The following is a 7,735-nucleotide window of genomic DNA, read 5'->3' as shown; positions in this document are numbered from 1 at the left end:
AAAAAAAAAAAACACATAAAATGTTGGATATTTTCAGATGGTTTTACTGGTGGTTAGTACTTAGATGAAGCAAAATTGGACAAATAGGAAATTCAGAAAAATGTGTGTGAATAGACTTGTGGGATTGACCTGAATGCATGTAGATCTTTATGTCTCATCTCAGTGTATATCAGAAAACATCTACAGAAGAATCATTGAAACTAACCATTTTATATCTAAAATAAACTTTTTTTTAGAAAATTATAAATTACTAAAGTAGTTCCATAAAAATAGAAAATATAAATATATCAATAATAATATAATTTGAAACTTTATTTAATGATTTAGTTTATCCTTCTATCCAAATACTGACTTAGGCAGTAGTTTTATGACTAATTTATTATAATGTTTTATAATATTGGTTGTTCTAATACTATACGAATTATAAGTGTTAGAGTTTTGCAGGCATATGTAAGATCCTGAAAATAAGTGGATATTTAGGAGTCACTAAGGATTTCACAATAAAGTTAATCAAAGTATATCTAACTTATTGCCTCATACAACCCAAGATGCAGGCTTCAAAATTCTATACAATAGAATAGGTCAATTCTCATAGGAAAAATAAGATAAGGTTGCTAGAATACATCTCTTAGAAGTAAAAGTATGAGAAATTTTTATCTTATTCTTTCTTATATTTTATTACTGTTTATTTTACTGTGGTTTTTTTTTTTGCAATTGTGAGAAAATGACTTCTATTATAAAAGAAGAAAAATCAGTAGAAAACAAAAAAATTGATTTTTAAAATAATAAATAGTCAATGTTTTGAAAAAAGGAATAAATATAAAATATTCAAACATGTTATTCTTTCAGGCCCTATTTACAGTCTGACTTTATCTAGAATAAGAGTAACAGCAGTTTTTTTTCTTTTGCCCTTGAATTAAAGAGCTAACCTTTAAATTACTGTTTTCATGCTACAAATAAATAATTGGCAAGACAGGCATTACCAGTTTGCAATATAGTTTTAGAAGGTAAATAACCCCATAACTTGTTCACTGAATTACAAAATACTTTGACCAATTAAAATAATTTCTGGAGGTTGTAGATTTTATTAAAAACATTATTTTGGGTTTTGCATCATATTAAATAAAGCAGAGATTCAGCTATTATATAACTAAATTAACTAAAAAAGCCAATCCAAAACATCCAATGAAAATAATAAAATGTTAACAAGCCTTTTAGTATATTACTTGAAGCTTTAAGTTACTCAGACTACATAAAAATGTTGAACACATCAATTAGCTAAAGTGTTCACTATTCATAGTTTTGTTTTTATTTCTATCCAAATATAATTTGAAGTGAGAAAACTATGCTGTTTTCCTAAAAATGAATTATGAAAAATTTAAATATATTATAAATTATAGAATAGTAAAATAGCCATTTGTAAACCTTTCATCTGTAATGAAAAATGATTATATTTCACTCTATTTGCTCTCTCTATCATCTATTATCTATCGTCTATCATCTATCTATGTCCTTACCTACTTACTCAACTAACATTTTGCTGAATCAATGGAAAGTAAATCATAGACATTGGCATGACACTATACCCCTGCATATCCAGCATATATCCCCTAAGAATAAAGACATCCTCATTCAAAGTCAAATTTGCATTATCACACCTAAACCAACAATAATACTATCTACTCTCCAATCTACACATTTTCCTGCGTTGTTCCATGAATATCTTCTATAGCTCTCTCTCCTTGTGCCTCTGTGTGTGTTGAGCTAAATCAAGTTAATCTAATCAAGATTCACTCATTCAGTTGCTATGATTTTATAACTTATTCTAGAAGAGCTCACCCTACTTTCTTTTTTAATATTGTTATCATAAAGGTTTAAGTTCAGTTTTCTTGTGGAAGATTGCAACTTCTGGCTTTGTCTTCATATAGATGGTAACTAGAATGTTAGCTTTATTTAAAACACTTTCTATAAAAAAGACTTTATAAAATTCTTAGTACAAAATGCCTCTAAAAACAACTGAGCTTGGTGTCAGTTGCTAGGAGAAAAATTTTATTATCATTTCAATAGTTTTAATATATATTTATTATCTTAAATTTGATATTTTTTATTAAGGTTATGAAAAACTTTATTTTTCTATGATAGTATTAATTTCCTTTACATTTTCAAATGTATTAAATATAATTTAACATATTTTGAATGTTTTACATTGTATTGTATCCTACTTATTAATCTTACTTGATATTTTACTATTTTATTGTTTTTTACATTTAATTATGAAACCATTAAGTCATGTTCTCCTTAATTACATGTTTCTTAACATGATTCTGTTATTCCTTTGATAACAGTAGTCCTCTTTACCCTTGAATTAAAATCATTAGTTCAGTAAAAAAAGTTTTTAAATTATATTTTATAAACATTTATAAGTACACATTTTCTCAGAGTATCTTTTTATCTATATCCTATGAATATTTCAATATATACTTTTTTCTATTGATTTTTCTTTTAATCTATGAATTATGTAGCCTGTTTTTTGATGATTTCAATCAAAGATAATTTCTTAGAAACCTCTTTATTATTGATTTCTAATTAAATTACATTGTGAGTGGAGAATATTTACTCGATACTCATCTCCATTCTTCATAATTATAGAGACATCTTTAAGATTTAGTGTGCAAAAATTTTTGTAAATATGTTATACAATGTTATTTTTTATTTTATTTTATTTTATTTTATTTTATTTTATTTTATTTTATTTATTCAAATTCACTGGATGTTTTTATGTATGGATTGATTTATAATTATTGTGCAGTATATTTTAAATGCTTTTGATTTGAAGATATTTTTATTAATAAAAATTCCCAACAATTACCTCTTCAAATATTATTTTTAGGCCCTTAAATTTTTCTTCTTCTGGAACTCCTATTTTGACAGTTGTTGAATCCCCTCAATCAATTTTTGATGTCTCTAGCTGTTCTTTCATTTTTGAAATTTCTTTTTTCCTTCTTACTTATTCAGAGAAAGTTCTTCAATATCTCCTTGACATTTACTGATTCATTATTTGACTGTATTGAGTCTAAAGATTATGATTTCTATATCATTTTTATTTCAATGACTTTACTTTTCATTTTATATTTTTCTAATAGTTTTTCTTTGTACCATCTGATAATTTTCATTTCTAAAGACATCTTTTTTTAAAGGAACATTATACTTTGATTATTTTAAATCTCTTTGAGAGCTTGTTTAATACCTCTAAGTATCCTCATTTCTAAAATTAACAAAATTATTCCTACCTCATACTTTTGTAAAGTATTTGAATAAGATAATCTATTATAAAATGTACAATATAGAAAAAGTGATCATTAGATGTTACTATTTTTCCCTCTGTAATTCAAGATAATTTTGTTATAGAGCTATTCTTAACTAGAGTGTACATTTCATGAATTATAAAACAGGCTTTTGAACAAATCTAAATATGCATTATGCAATAACTGATAAGGACTCAAACTGAGAGAACACATAATTAGGAAGATATGTTTATTATGCTGTCGTTTTGGTTACCCTTTTAGTGTTAGAAAAAATGAAAGCATAGTAAAATGTTGGATTCATCTGTTTATTTGAGATGAGAGAGATTTTTATATTTCTGTACATAGTTCATTCATTCATTTATTCAATGAATGTTTACTGAATATATACTATGTACCCATTATTGGGGCAAGCAACAGGAATACAGAAATGGATGAGTTCATCTGCTAAATTCAGCTATCTCAGTAACAGAGGAAAATGTTTACCTCTTCAATCACAACTCTTTCTTCAGTTTCACCTATTGAAGGAAACCATCCTGAAGCTTGCTTTTTGGGATATTATTAAGAAACAAAACACTTAGAAAGAACTTTTGACCCTTCTTGCTTTCCTGCCTAAGAGATTCAGATGGAAAGGCTTGCTTCAGATAGAAAAATCTTAGGATGTTCATTTTAGCCTAATTTGAATTAAGTATGGTAAATCAAAAGGTATTAAGCAGGGACCTGAAAGCTTGATCACTCACTGTGTTGCACTGAAGCAAAAATATGCCTGCCATTTGTGTTCCATTCTTTCTCAATAACTGAGGAAAGAGGCCAGTGCCCCTCAAGGCTTGAGGCTGCCTGTCAGTTGTCTATATGACTCTGCAACTAGAAGGGCCTCCGGGCGATATGTGTGTTTGGTGGTGCAAGGATCCAGGGAGTCACCTGGATATATTGCGCAGATTTCCCTGGGCCACTGCAGTGTCACCTTACATGCTAGTGCTGTCCCTGTGGCTTCCTGTAACAGTTTCAGATTGCAGCAAGGCAGCAAGGCCAGCCGATGCCTGCCTCGGGTGTGTAAACACTGGAGATCTATTCAAGTAATACTAAAGCTCAGAGATGGGTTCGTGGCCTGCCACCAAAACTCTTTCCCGGGATGCATAGGCTTTGTGTGGGCTGCACAAACTGAGTGCTATTGTTTACTGTCAAATTCATGTCCCAAGGAAAGTACAGAATGTGACTGGATTGACCTGGAAAAGACTTGTCCCAGGTAATTTGTGGATTGAGTGGGGCAGCATCTCAGTGAGACACGGGGCCATCAGACCCATACGGCACCAGATGTGCTGGCAGTTCCGGGCCAGCAGGGTCCTGCAAAGGTCACAGATCACTGTAAGACCCGCTGCCATCTGGGACTGGCCCACGGACCACTGCGATCCCCGCAAGCGGTATTGTATTTTGTGCTGGCAGCAGTGGTACTCTGCCACATTTTCCTAGAAATGCGTGTACTGATCTAGCAGAGGTCTGTTGCTTTCATGGAATGTGAAACACCAGAAAGGAGCAGGGCAGGGACTATAACCGGGCATCAGGCTGCCACAGGCAATTTGTAGGTTTGGTGGGGCGGGATCTTAGGGAGACATGGGGATGTCAGGCCAATACAGCCTTAGTTTTGCTGCAAGTTCTGAGTCTGTGGGTTCCTGCAAAAGTCACATCATATCTCAGTGAGACCAGCTGCTGTCTGCGGCAGGCCCACAGACCCCTGCAATTCACCTGAGTTTGTGTTGGCAGCAGTGACCCACCTGAAATCATTTTCTCCAAAATGTGCACACAGTGCTGGCCAAGATCTAGAGCCTATACTGAATGTTCAACACCCCCTGAAAGGGGCAGGGCAGGGTCAGCTGCCAGGAAATGAGCCACCCTGAGCAATCCGTGGGTTGGGTATGGCAGGCTGATCTTCATGGGTGAATTCAGCTTCAGAACTAGCCGAGTGGGGAGAGGGTTCAGCACAGGCAAGCTGGCACCCATCTGTAGACTGCCCTGCAGTGGGGCCCAACTAGGGCATAATGGCAGCTACCCCTCCAACCCTCCATGGGGTTCCATGTAATGCAGTCTTTCCCCGTATGACTCTTGCACCTCCCGGGCCTCTGTCCTTCCTCTGGCACTCAGAGTAAGTGTCTGTGGGCGAGAGAGTTTGTGCATGGGCCCTTTAAAAGGGCATCTGGGATTTTCCTCCCCTTCCCTCTCAACTGGACAGCCAGAATCTACACGGATTTTTAGAGTTAGACTTTTTGGGAACTCCTCTTCCCTGAGCTGGGACCCTGGGCTGGAGGGCCCCCATATGAGGCTAAGACCCCTCTCTTCTTCAGGGTGGCCTCTGCAGCCACCCTCTCCCAGTGCTCCACCACCATGAACAGGTGTGGGTCCAGCCGTTTCACTTTTTTGCCCCTCTTACCAGCTTTGATGAGGATCCTTCTTTATATCATCAGACGTATATGTTATGATCATCTGGACTTTAGGTGATTCTCCACTTTGATTATTTTATAATTTGGTTGTAATTTTAATGTGTCCTGAGAAGAGGCAAACTCCATTTTTACCTAGTCCACCATCTTCCAGACTGATTCTCAAAGAAATGTTTTTTAGATAATACTATCAAATACAAAAACAGTACTGTTAGTCTATCAATGTAATTATGATTCAAATTTCACTTGTTTAAAGAAAATCTAGCTTAGCAGATTTTTGAAAAGTAGCATAAAACCAACATTGTGCGACAAAGCCAATGGAAATAAACTCCTTTGCTATATGATCACTTTTATTGGTGATCATATAACATACGAGTTTATTGATCACTTTTATTGGTGATCATAAAAATTGAGAGTATAAATAAAGTTTATTTATACTCTCAATTTTTAAATTAGTATTCAACAGTACTGATATAGACTGAATGTTTGTGCCAAACATGAACTTATGTGATTTAACGTGATGAGTTTACTAAGGTCTCCAGCAATCTATTTCACGTGCCAAGGGAAATACAAAGAACAGGCCATTGAAAGTGAAGACACCGCTCATATCTGTCAGGGACTCTGTTCTAAGGCAGCACAAGACAGCTACACAGAGGAAACCTTTCCTAACTAGAGTATTTGCTTCTCCTTAAACTCTTAGAATTCTTATTGTTATTTTATTTAGTTTATTTTGCTGAGTGTTCTACCTCATTCTTGAAAAAAATTGTGATAATTACTAATATACTCCTGGTTTTGAAGGGAACAGGAAAACTTTTTTCTGGAAATTTTTGTAAAGGTTAGTTCTCCATTATATTCACTGCGAAGTGAAGACCCTAACTTTCTCCTTGGAATTTCTTTATCATGTACTCTGAAACCAATTGTGTAATAATTACTTCACCCTTCACCGATGCTATGAAAGCTCACCCTTCCTGCTGTTTGCAGTAAGAGGAGAGCTCACACAGTGAATGCTTTCAATACAAGTGTCCTGGCCTTAAGAGTGACATGGGTTTGTCCTGAACTGTAATGGATGCCCTTAGAGTTCAAAACACATGAGGTAGAAAGGAAAATAGTTACCCTAAATATAAGTACTATAAGACCAAATGTTTTTGTCCCCCTCCCCCCTGCCCCACCATTTATTTGTTGGAATCTAATCTCCAATGTGATGATATTTGGAGGTGGGGCCTTTGGGAGGTGATTAGATCATAATGGTGGAGCCCTCTGAATGAGATTAGTACTTCCATAAGAGACTCCAGAGAGCTCCCTAGTTCCTTCTGTGGGCCATGCGAAGACACAGTGGAAAGACACCAGGATGTGGGCCCCCACCAGACGCTAAATCTACTGCCACCTTAATCTTGGCTGTGAGAAATATATTTCTATTGCTTATAAGCCACCAGTTTATGTTTGTTAGAGCAGGACAATTCCTTTCTATGTTTATGTTGAAAAATAAAGCAAAAAGGGATAAGAATATTTCTATCAATTTATTGGGTTTTTTTAATCTTATGATCTTTTCAGAACATATAATTGTTTGATAAATATATTAAAAATAAAATTAATCATATAAAATAAATTTGATTTTATAAACATGTCAGTTGTGTCCTCCAGGAGGAAAAAATTGAGAAAAAATTAAGAGAGTAGAATTTATTTTGAGAATAAAGTCTATAACTTATAAAAGATAAAAGGAAGTGGGGGAAGGATGATTAGAGAATGAAAGCATTCAGATTGCCATGTGAACCTGACGGCTGTGAAAAAACGGGAGGAGAAAACAGAAATGAGCAGAGAAATGATTGGTCCATGGTGCAGCTCTGCCCTAGTCTTACATAGCCTAGCATGGAGGTATGGCACACATTACTCACTGGAAAAGTCCTGCATTGGGCGACATAGCCAGGCCCTAGGAATTCTACCATGCTCAGTCATTGGGTGGAGCTGCCTTAAGAGAGGAGGCCTCAGGTTGAAAACAGAAAA

The sequence above is a fragment of the Pteropus vampyrus genome, unplaced genomic scaffold (genome assembly GCF_000151845.1).
Source record: "Pteropus vampyrus isolate Shadow unplaced genomic scaffold, Pvam_2.0 Scaffold79, whole genome shotgun sequence".
Lineage (NCBI taxonomy): Eukaryota > Metazoa > Chordata > Mammalia > Chiroptera > Pteropodidae > Pteropus > Pteropus vampyrus.
Note: the sequence above shows the minus strand (reverse complement) of the source record.